Below are 12,551 nucleotides of genomic sequence, written 5' to 3' on the forward strand. Positions count from 1 at the left end.
ATCTGCAGCACCAGCATTTATTAGCATCTTGAAGACTTCTCCACACACACGCATATACCTTGAACCTCTCGTACCCACACTTCCCCACCTACCCGAGTCCAGGTGAGGAAGCCCCTGTTTCCTGCCAATTGGATCTATTACATCTTCCAGGACACTAGCGGGTTTTCCTTACACATCACTTTTGATGAAACCGCTTCTTATATAATGCATTCACAACCAGGTTTCCCCAAGTGAACGACTTGATTGCAGGAATTATGTTGTGGGTTATATTTTGCAAATAAAGTGACCGATAAAGTCATTCCTCGGCCCTGGCCAGTTGGCTCAGCGGTAGAGCGTCGGCCTGGCGTGAGGGGGACCCAGGTTCGATTCCCGGCCAGGGCACACAGGAGAAGCGCCCATTTGCTTCTCCACCCCTCCCCCTCCTTCCTCTCTGTCTCTCTCTTCCCCTCCCGCAGCCAAGGCTCCATTGGAGCAAAGATGGCCCGGGCGCTGGGGATGGCTCCTTGACCTCTGCCTCAGGCGCTAGAGTGGCTCTGGTCGCGGCAGAGAGACGCCCCGGAGGGGCAGAGCATCGCCCCTGGTGGGCGCGCTGGGTGGATCCCGGTCGGGCGCATGCGGGAGTCTGTCTGACTGTCTCTCCCCGTTTCCAGCTTCAGAAAAATACAAAAAAAAAAGTCATTCCTCTTCAGCGCAGCTAGCATCCACTCATAAAAAGTCCGTTCCTGGCCCTGGCTGGGTAGCTCAAGTAGAACTGTTGGAGCGTCATCCTGATGTGCCCGGGTTGCAGGTTTGATTCCCGGTCAGGGCACATACTATACAAGAATTAAACAATGAATGCATAAGTAAGTGGAACAGCAAATCCATGTTTTTCTCCCTCCCTTCACTTTCTATCTCTCTCTAAAATCAATTTTAAAAAAGGTTTGTTTCTGCCTGACCAGTTGGTGGTGCAGTGGATAGAGCGTTGGACTGGGATGCAGAAGGACCCAGGCTTGAGACCCCGAGGTCACCAGCTTGAGCGCGGGCTCATCTGGCTTGAGCAAAAAAGCTCACCAGCTTGGACCCAAGGTCACTGGCTCGAGCAAGTGGTTACTAGGTCTGCTGAAGGCCCGCGGTCAAGGCACATAGGAGAAAGCAATCAATGAACAACTAAGGTGCCGCAACAAAAAACTGATGATTGATGCTTCTCATCTCTCTCCGTTCCTGTCTGTCTGCTCCTATCTATCCCTCTCTCTGACTCTCTCTCTGTCCCTGTAAAAAAAAAAAAAAAGTTTGTTCCTGACTTACACTGGATTCTTGAACTCAAGGGATGCCTTTGAGGGGTGGGGGCAGTGTTTTGGTGGTGCCTTGATTTTTTGCCTTTCCTAGCTTCTGGTCAGTCCCAGGAATGGCACTCTTCTACTTCATGCCAAATACCCTTCCCTCCCATCCTGGGAGTCCTGCTCGGCCCATCCCTGCCTCTTCTTGGTGCCATGAGTAACCGGCCCCCAGGCCTGGGTACCTGGGTACCTGGCTCAGGTCTTCTGCCCTGGTCCTGCCAGTGTCCATGCTAATGACCTAATCCACACCCCAATTTTCCCTTCTGTCATGCTTTCTTTCCTCCCTTCCTTCTCCCTTCCTGCCCTGCTCAACCAGGGTGCAGGGAATCACCCATCTAACCTTGAACCCTCGATGACTTGGATTGGGGAACTTTAGTTAAAAGCCCTGAGTGAATATCTCTTGGATGCAAACACCAAGAAACTGTGTGAGTGAGTGACCTTTGTGGAGACACAAAGGAATGCAGGAGGACAGGCTTTAGAAAGTTAGCCTAGAGGTTCTAGATTGCCCCTCCCTTTGTGCTTGTTAATTAGCAAAAGAAAAAGAATGTACTGACCAAATTAGCCCTTTCTCCTCTTGACATAAGTATGTGTCTTGGATAGGTTTCTTCCACGTGAGGCTGGTAGTCCCCAGCGGGCTGGAGTCCTCCGCCAGGGTACCACTCAGCATGCATCACATCACCTGGCTCTGGAGGCTGCTTTGTGCACCTGCAAGGGCCCCTGTTCTAACCACAGCTCCTCCCAACCTGTGCACAGTCTGAGTCCCCCACCCACACACCCATGCTGAGATTCAAATCATTTCACAGTGGGTTCTCTGCCCTAATGACTGTTTTCAGTATAAAAAAACAAACAAACACGATATACTGGCCTTGGCTGGTTGGCTCAGTGGTAGAGCGTCAGCCTGGTGTGTGGAAGTCCTGGGTTTGATTCCTGGCCAGGGCACACAGGAGAAGCACCTATCTGCTTCTCCACCCTTTCCCCTCTCCTTCCTCTCTGTCTCTCTCTTCCCCTCCCGCAGCCGAGGCTCCATTGGAGCAGAGTTGGCCCAGGCACTGAGGATGGCTCCATGGCCTCTGCCTCAGGTGCTAGAATGGCTCCGGGTGCAGCGGAGAGACGCTCCAGGTGGGCAGAGCATCGCTCCCAGTGGGCATGCCGGGTGGATCCCGGTTGGGCGCATGCAGGAGTCTGTCTGACTGCCTCCCCACTTCTAACTTCAGAAAAATACAAAAACAAACAAAAAACTATATACTGAAAGGTAGTTTATTATTTTATGCATTTAATACTTAAATAAGAATAGTACAAGAGGTACACAAAACTAGATTACACTATAGGGAAGAGTTTTAAAATATTAATGAAAAATTATTCAATAATACCTTACTGGAAAACAATAAAATGGTTATTTAAGATACTTCCATATTGCTTCTTGATTGGCATCCTCACTTGCAATTTTTTTTATCTGTGGACAGAATGAACATGACTACGGGCGCTTAGAATACGCTGTTGAGCAGATGAACGTTAAAAAAGAGTCAGGGGCCCTGGCCGGTTGGCTCAGCAGTAGAGCGTCGGCCTGGTGTGCAGGGGACCCGGGTTCAATTCCCGGCCAGGGCACATAGGAGAAGCGCCCATTTGCTTCTCCACCCCTCCCCCTCTCCTTCCTCTCTGTCTCTCTCTTCCCCTCCCGCAGCCAAGGCTCCATTGGAGCAAAGATGGCCCCGGGCGCTGGGGATGGCTCCTTGGCCTCTGCCCCAGGCGCTAGAGTGGCTCTGGTCATGGCAGAGCGACGCCCCAGAGGGGCAGAGCATCGCCCCCTGGTGGGCAGAGCTTCGCCCCTGGTGGGCGTGCCGGGTGGATCCGGTCGGGCGCATGCGGGAGTCTGTCTGACTGTCTCTCCCTGTTTCCAGCTTCAGAAAAATACAAAAAAAAAAAAAAAAAAAAAGAGTCAGGAATGTCAGTTTGTGATTTCCACATTGGGCGACTGCCCAGGCGCCCACTTTAGAGAGAACCTTGATGACAAGTGCCATTTTAACAACCGGTTCACCAAACTCAACAAAAAATTAAATATCGGTTCTGCCGAACTGGTGCAAACTGGCTGAATCCCACCACTGGGTCAAAAGGGGTTAAAATGTTTTATTTTTTTTAACCTTTTTTTTTTGTGGCAGAGAGAGAGAGAGTCAGAGAGAGGGGCAGATAGGGACAGACAGGAAGGAAGAGAGATGAGAAGCATCAATTCTTTGTTGTGGCACCTAGTTGTTCATTGATTGCTTTTTCATATGTGCCTTGACCGGGAGGGGGGGCTCCAGCAGTGCGAGTGACCCCTTGCTCAAGCCAGCGACCTTGGGCTCAAGCCAGCAACCTTTGGCTTCAAGCCAGAGACCTTTGGGCTCAAGCCAGCGACCATGGGGTCATATCTATGATCCCACGCTCAAGCCAATGACCCTATGCTCAAGCTGGTGAGCCCGCGCTCAAGCCAGATGAGCCCGCACTCAAGCCGGCAACCTCAGGGTTTTGAACCTGGGTCCTCTGTGTCCTAGTCCGATGCTCTATCTACTGCACCACCCCCTGGTCAGGCCATAACTTTTCCTTTTTTTTTAATCTATGGTTTTATTTATTTGGGCTCTCTTACACAGGCATTTTTGAATGAAAGGGCAGAGGAGGGGCGGTTAGGTCCCCCTTCTCACCAAAGCTAAGACCAGACGAGGAGGGCGGGGACAGTGACGGGGGTGGACGGGGAGATGACAGCCAGAGGTCCTCTTGCTCCTTGCCTTTTCCCAACTGGCTCCTGAGCACATGGGCCTGGTCAGCACCCTCGCACCGGGCTATGCCGGACAGCCTCCCCCCTAGGTTGCAAGAAGCAGGGCAGGGGGGAGAAGATGCAGCACTACCAGCCCCCAGGACTGTGGAGACCCTAGAGCAGGGGTCCCCAAACTATGGCCCGTGGGCCACATGTGGCCCCCTGAGGCCATTTATCCGGCCCCCGCCGCACTTCCGGAAGGGGCACCTCTTTCATTGGTGGTCAGTGAGAGACGCAAAGCATGGCATCGCTCACATACAGTACTACTTCCAGTGACGTGGGATGCACGCCTCACGGCTCCGGAAGCACGTCACATCACTTGTTACATCTAGCAGTGACAAATATGGAACCGGACATTGACCATCTCATTAGCCAAAAGCAGGCCTGTAGTTCCCATTGAAATACTGGTCAGTTTATTGATTTAAATTTACTTGTTCTTTACTTTAAATATTGTATTTGTTCCTGTTTTGTTTTTTTTACTTTAAAATAAGATATGTGCAGTGTGCATAGGGATTTGTTCATAGTTTTTTTTTATAGTCTGGCCCTCCAATGGTCTGAGGGACAGTGAACTGGCCCCCTGTGTAAAAAGTTTGGGGACCCCTGCCCTAGAGGGACGGCACGGACAGGGGTAAAGCAGGGGCTGTGGTGTGGGCTGGTGGACACGCCGGTACCTCCTAGGTCTGGCTGTCCCCGGGGCTTAGTTTTCATCTGAAAGAGTTGTGGCCCCTTACAGGAGGTCAGGGACAGGCTTGTTTCTTAGGAGGCCCTACTGTACCTTTAGTGCCTTGCTTAATTCTTGGGACTTGATTGTGCAATGGGTGGATGAGGAGAGGAGGTTCGGTTTCCTGACCCAGAGTTTGGGCCTGTAGGGTAGCCTCTGAGACCTGAGGGGCGGGAGGAGCCTGGGGGTGAGAGAGGAGCCCTCATAACTCTTTCTGGAGGCTCTAAGGATGCTAGATATGGCCCTGCCCTGTGGTTCAGTGGATAAAGCGTCAACCCAGCATATGGATGTCCTAGGTTTGATTCCCGGTCAGGGCACACAGGAGAGGCAACCATCTGCTTCTCTCCCTTTCCCCCTTCTCTCCCTCTTTCCTTCCTGTAGCCAGTGGCTTGTTGGAGTGTGGCCCAGGGTGCTGGGGATGGCTCAGTTGGTCCCAGTGTGCCAGCCTCAAGCACTAAAATTAGCTCGGTACTCATGCATCGGCCCAAGATGGGGTTGCTGGGTGGACCCTGGTTGGGACACATGCGGGAGTCTGCCTCACTATCTCCTCTCCTCTCATGTAAAAAGAAAAAAAAAGATTTTATACACACACACACACACACACACACATTTCTGCCAGTGCATAGTAGGATGGGAGATGGTGTGGGTGACAAGTGCCGTAACCGTGTCCTGTTAGGGGAAGTGGGTGGGGTCTGACCCAATGTCAATATTTTTATTAAAAAAGAAATGGAGGCCCTGGCCGGTTGGCTCAGTGGTAGAGCGTCGGCCTGGTGTGCAGGAGTCCTGGGTTCAATTCCCAGCCAGGGCACACAGGAGAAGCGCCCATCTGCTTCTCCACCCCTCCCCCTCTCCTTCCTCTCTGTCTCTCTCTTCCCCTCCCGCAGCCAAGGCTCCATTGGAGCAAAGTTGGCCCAGGCACTGAGGATGGCTCTGTGGCCTTTGCCTCAGGCGCTAGAATGGCTCTGGTCACAACAGAGCAACGCCCCAGATGGGCAGAGCATCGCCCCCTGGTGGGCATGCCGGGTGGATCCGGTCGGACTGCCTCCCCGTTTCCAACTTTAGAAAAATACAAAAAAAAAAAGAAAAAAGAGAGAAATGGAAAGAATAGAAACCAAAGTCGCTTTTGTTGCTGATCGAAAGGATGCTATTTACTTGTAATGAGGGTAGGACTGGGGGGAGGGGTTGGCCCTTGACTTTGTTCGAGGAGCTCGTTATTTCAGCAAACACTCCTGGGGTCCCTTTTCTGGGGAGGTTGAGACCAGAACACAAATAGCCTGAAGGCAGTAGATCCAGCGAACAGGTCCTGTAGGACTCTGGAAGAGGAGGGATTGGAGAAGAATGGAGGTTAAGGAGTCCCAGGAGAAAGGGTGCGAAACGGCAGAGGTAGAGGGGAGAGGCGGCTTGGGAAGGCACAGTGCGAGGGGTGGGGGTGGAGAGGGGACCCGAGGGAATTCAGGGTGCTCAGAAGAGCCGCCTCAGAGATGTTCGGCAGAGGCCCCCAAACCTAAGGGCTATGAACATAGACTCAGGAGCCACGCTGCCTGGCTGTGAATCCCAGCTCTGCTGCCCGGGGCCTGTGTGAATCTGGGGGGCAGGTCACTGAACACTTCTGTGCCTCGGTGTCCTTATCTGTCAAGTGAGGGTAAGGATAAAGCCCATGTCCTCGGCTTGCTGTGAAGACTGCGGGAGCTCTTACGCACAAAGGGCTCAGGATGATGCCTGTGGCTGTGGGTGGAGTCTTCTTCCCCCAAGACAGCCTCTGAGACAAGGACTCAAGGGCAAACAGCGCAGTGACGAGGTGGTCCCAGGAAAGCGGGCTAGGAGAGACGGGCAGTCAATCAAGTGTGCGTTGCCCAGTCAAGTCACCGTCGTGGGTGAGCGGAGATTAGTTCTGCTGAGGAACCCTGGAGTGGTTATCTGGGGGGGGGTGGAGCGAGCTGGGGCACCTATACACCCATTCTGTTCAGTCTCAGGGTAAGGGCCGATTTCGGGGGGCCTCAGTTCTCTACAACTTCCAAAATTCTGGGCTCAGGCGGAGCAGGACCCCAGAGAAGCCCTCGAGCAGACCGACGAGAGGCTGCTCTTGGAAGTCGGTGGCACAGCCCAGCGGTGACGCCCCAGGTCCTCGAGTGGGGCAAGGACTGTGTCACTGCCGCCGGAAAGAGCCCCGCTCAGGAATGCCGCCTCCTCAGCTCCAGTCGTCCTGTCGGCTGAGAGCCAGGCCAGCTCGGCCCAGGGTCCCAGACTGGAGGTGGACCTGGGAATGGCGTGCGTCGGCTCTGCAGTTGTCCTGGGAGGTTGAGGGGGGCAGATCCTAGGATGCTAAGTCCATGTCAAAGTGTCCAGAAGGGACACCAAGGAGACTGTGGCCAAAAGGAGGCCACTCCCCTCCCTCCATGGCCTTGTCTGGCTTGCTGAGTAGTAAAGGCATTCTGAGAGACGCAGAGAGACAGACTCCTGCATGCGCCCCAACTGGGATCCACCCAGCAAGCCCACTAGGGGGTGATGCTCTGCCCATCTGGGGCGTTGCTCTGTTGCTCAGCAATCAAGCTCTTCTCAGTACCTGAGGTGGAGGTTAGGGAGCCATCCTCAGAGCGTGGGACCAACTCACTCCAATTGAGCCATGGCTGAGGGAGGGGAAGAGAGAGAGAGAGAGAGAGAGAGAGGAACAAGAGGGGGAGTGTGGAGAAGCAGATGGTTGCTTCTCCTGTGTGCCCTGACCGGGAATCGAACCTGGTTACATCCACACGCCAGGCTGATGCTCTACCACTGAGCCAACCGGCCAGGGCCCATCATTTCCTCCTGAAACCTATGATTCAGGGATGAGTTGCAGACTATGGGGTTTTGATTTCTTCCCTTTGGAATTGGCCCCTGAAAGCCTTGAATCAACGAGAAGAGATCAGGACAAGAGGGAGGCCGCTGGCAGGGGCGGAAGGCCTGTCATTTTAGGTATTATTTACCTCCTTCCTTCCATTTGGAGAGAAAAACAGAAGCGGCATCTGTCAGGCTTTTTTACCAATGCAAAAAAAATAGACAAGCCAAAGTCACCTTCCCCAAACGGGGTGGGGGGTCGGGGGACGTCTACTAGAAATCCCCTGGGGAGCGATGAGAAGGGACCGGGCCCTGGGCCTTCCACACTGGACTGTGCCTCAGGGAAGGCTGGACCGGGGCGACGCTGGGGACCCACCGTGCCTTTGTCCGGCTCGCTTTGCTGGGGACCCACTGTGCCTTTGTCCCGCTCGCTTTGTCCTGGCGCAGTGCGGTGCTCCCTCCAGCAGAGCTGGCCAAGTCTCGCCCGCTGCCCGCTGTCTCCCCAAACCCCCTGTCTTCCCCCGGGGTGCCTCCCCAAACCCCCTGTCTTCCCCCGGGGTGTCTCCCCAAACCCCCTGTCTTCCCCCGGGGTGTCTCCCCAAACCCCCTGTCTTCCCCCGGGGTGCCTCCCCAAACCCCCTGTCTTCCCCCGGGGTGCCTCCCCAAACCCCCTGTCTTCCCCCGGGGTGCCTCCCCAAACCCCCTGTCTTCCCCCGGGGTGCCGGAGCCCTAGCCGCGCACACAGTAGAAAGCTGCAGACCACACCCCCCCAGCCTCCCGCATCCTCCAAGCGTTTGCCAAGGGAATACGAGTGGAAGACGCGGGTCGATTTCCGTGTCGTTACCGGTCCCCTGTTCCTTCTCTCCTTTTATTTCCTTGGGGCGGGGATGCAGACCTGGAGGGGACCTGGGGCAGCCACGCAGACCAGGACAGTGAGCTCCCCGAGGGCAGCAGAGCCAGGTGGACGGAACCTGTGTCCTGAATGACGCGGACGGACGGCTCCGTCCCGCCAGCCAAGGCCAGTCTCGCCGTATCCGCCATCTGCCTGTGCTGAGGCTTTTACCTGAGAGAGAGAAGTCAACATCTATCTTAGTCAAGTCCCTGTGTTTGGGGTTTTCTTTATGACGGCCGGCTAGGTCACAGCCTGATGGCCGTGTGTCCCAGGTGTTGCCTTTGGCTCCAGTGTTGATTTCTGGCTAATTGTTTTCATTGGATACAGGTTTGGCTGCTAAAACAAGGCTTGAATCACAGTTTCTTAACCATCTGGCATAAGCAGTCTGAGGCGGTTGTGATCAGCCTACAGCAGGGGTCCCCAAACTACAGCCCCCGCAAGCCGCATGTGGCCCCCTGAGGCCATTTATCCGGCCCCCGCTGCACTTCTAGAAAGGGCACCTCTTTCACTGGTGGTCAGTGAGAGGCGCATAGTTCCCATTGAAATATTGGTCAGTTTGTTGATTTAAATTTACTTATTCTTTATTTTAAATATTGTATTTGTTCCCATTTTGTTTTTTTTACTTTAAAATAAGATATGTGCAGTGTGCATAGGGATTTGTTCATAGTTTTTTTTTATGGTCTGGCCCTCCGACGGTCTGAGGGACAGTGAACTGGCCCCCTGTGTAAAAAGTTTGGGGACCCCTGGCCTACAGGTTCGGGGAGCAGGGCTTCTTCAGCTCTGTGGCTTTGTCATGATGAACATGGGACTTCCACCTTGTGGTCTAGGGTGTCATTCCAGCCAGTGGGAAGGCAACAAGAAAAACATGAGGGCACCCACCCCTCTTTCCTTAAGAGCATACTTTACGGACTCGATGAACATCTGGGGGTTTTGTTAACTTAAGGAAGAAGGAAAAATGGGTTCTGACCCAGTCTGCCAAGTTTATGTAACTCAACAAATATTGTGAGAAACTCATGAAAGAAAGGGTCTTTCTTTTTTCTTTGTTTTCTTTTTGAAAGATTTTATTTATTGATTTTAGAGAGAGGAGAGAGAGAGAGAAGGAAGGGGGTGGGAAGAGAAGCAGGAGAGATCAATCATAGTTGCTTGTTGTATGTGCCTTGACCAGGCAAGCCTGGGATTTTGAACTGGCGACCTCAGCGTTCCAGGTCGATGCTCTGTCCACTGTGGCACCACAGGTCAGGCTAAAGGCCCTTTCTTTTAAAGACATTTGCCACAAACCAGCGCAACTCGTAATTGTCCAGGTCCTGAGGGAGAACATGGGAGATTAAGAAATAAACACAGGCCCTGACCGGTTGGCTCAGTGGTAGAGCGTCGGCCTGGTGTGTGGAAGTCCCCATTTGATTCCCGGCCAGGGCACACAGGAGAGGCAGCCATCTGCTTCTCCACCCCTCCCCCTCTCCTTCCTCTCTGTCTCTCTCTTCCCCTCCTGCAGCCAAGGCTCCATTGGAGCAAAGTTGGCCCAGGCACTGAGGACAGCTCCATGGCCTCCGCCTCAGGTGCTAGAATGGCTCTGGTTGCGACAGAGCAACGCCCCAGATGGGCAGAGCATCGCCCCTGGTGGGCATGCCGGGTGGATCCTGGTCGGGCGCATGCGGGAGTCTGTCTGACTGCCTCCCTGTTACCAACTTCAGAAAAATACAAAAACAAACAAAAACAACAATACAGAAAGAAAAAGGATGAAATCAGGAGGCCTCCTATAGGCTGATGGCATACAGGAAAAAAGGGCAAAAACCCCTGGCCAGCTTTATTATACAGTGCAGAGAACAAATCCATTTGTAAAACAAGGAAGTTTCTGATACAAAGTCACATATCTAAGGTATAAACAGGAATCCTCATAGGAGTGCACCCCCCCACACACCATACTGCAGCCAAGGGTGTAGGGAAGAGCTCAGTCTTTCTTTTTTAACTTTTTAAAATTTTTTTATTAATTTATTTATTTTAGAGAGGAGAGAGAGAGACAGAGTGGAGAGAGAGACAGAGAGAGAAGGGGGAGGAGCTGGAAGCATCGACTCCCATATGTGCCTTGACCAGGCAAGCCCAGGGTTTCAAACCAGCGACCTCAGCATTTCCAGGTCGACGCTTTATCCACTGTGCCACCACAGGTCGGGCTTAGAGCTCAGTCTTAAACGAAGCCCTAGACCAGGGGTCGGGAACCTATGGCTCGCTAGCCAGATGTGGCTCTTTTGATGGCTGCATCTGGCTCACAGACAAATCTTTAATAAAAAAAATAATAACGTTAAAAATATAAAACATTTTTGCCTGACCTGTGGTGGCGCAGTGGGATAAAGCGTCGACCTGGAACACTGAGGTCGCCGGTTCGAAACCTTGGGCTTGCCTGGTCAAGGCACATATGGGAGTTGATGCTTCCTGCTTCTCCCCCTTCTCTCCCTCTCTCTTTCTCTCTCTCTCACTCCTCTCTCTCTAAAAATCAATAAATAAAATATTTAAAAAAATAAAACATTCTCATGTATTACAATCCATTCATTTCCTACCGCTCATGTTCATGGTTGCGGGTGGCTGGAGCCAATCACAGCTGTCCTCCGGGACAGCACCAAATTTTTCTTGGATAATGTGTAATGTACACGGGTCATTGTATGGCTCTCACGGAATTACATTTTAAAATATGTGGTGTTCCTGGCTCTCTCAGCCAAAACGGTTCCCGACCCCTGCCCTAGGCTATCGGGACTTTGTCAGTTTACAGCCTGTCTCCCACCGACATTATTAGACATTAATTGGGCAGATGTATTGGTCTACTTCAGCTGCCAAAACAACATACCATGAACGAGGCAGCTTCCACAACATACGTTTATTTCTCACAGTTCCGGAGGCTGGAAGTCCAAGATCAGGGTGTCAGCAGGGCCTCTTTCTGGTGAGAGGTCTTTCCTTGGCTCACAGATGGCCATCCTCACGTGGCCTTTTCTCTGTGACACTTGGGGGGGGAGGAGACATGGAAAGGGCGGGAGAGAGAGAGAGAGAGAGAGAGAGAGAGAGAGAGAGAGAGAGAGAGAAATCAGATTAGGATTCACCCTGATGACCTTATTCAACTGTAATTACCTTTTTTTTTTTTTTGTATTTTTCTGAAGCTGGAAACGGGGAGACAGTCAGACAGACTCCCGCATGCGCCGGACTGGGATCCACCTGGCACGCCCACCAGGGAGGCGATGCTTTGCCCACCAGGGGGCGATGCTCTGCCCCTCCGGGGCGTCGCTCTGTCGCTACCAGAGCCATTCTAGCGCCTGAGGCAGAGACCAAGGAGCCATCCCCAGCGCCCGGGCCATCCTTGCTCCAATGGAGCCTTGGCTGCAGGAGGGGAAGGGAGAGACAGAGAGAAAGGAGAGGGGGAGGGGTGGAGAAGCAGATGGGCGCCTCTCCTGTGTGCCCTGGCCGGGAATCGAACCCGGGTCTTCCGCACGCCAGGCCAACACTCCACCACTGAGCCAACCGGCCAGGGCCTGTAATTACCTTTTTATCAGCTCAGTAATCTCCTCCAGTATGGTCACATTTTGGGTTAGAGTTTCATGTATGAATTTTGGGGGGAGGAGATGCAGTTTAGCCCATAGCAGTGGCTTAAAGAGGCACCCAAAATTCAGTAGCTTAAGAATTCAGTCAGGAGGCCCTGGCCGGTTGGCTCAGTGGTAGAGCATTGGCCTGGCGTGTGGAAGTCCTGGGTTCGATTCCCGGCCAGGGCACACAGGAGAAGCGCCCATCTGCTTCTCCACCCCTCTCCCTCTCCTTCCTCTCTGTCTCTCTCTTCCCCTCCTGCAGCCAAGGCTCCACTGGAGCAAAGTTGGCCCGGGCGCTGAGGATGGCTCTGTGGCCTCTGCCTCAGGTGCTAGAATGGCTCCGGTCGCAACAGAGCGACCCCCCAGATGGGCAAAGCATCGCCCCCTGGTGGGCATGCCGGGTGGATCCTGGTCGGGTGCATGCAGGAGTCTGTCTCTCTGCCTCCCCGTTTCCAACTTC

The sequence above is a fragment of the Saccopteryx leptura genome, chromosome 1 (assembly GCF_036850995.1).
Source record: "Saccopteryx leptura isolate mSacLep1 chromosome 1, mSacLep1_pri_phased_curated, whole genome shotgun sequence".
Classification (NCBI taxonomy): Eukaryota; Metazoa; Chordata; class Mammalia; order Chiroptera; family Emballonuridae; genus Saccopteryx; species Saccopteryx leptura.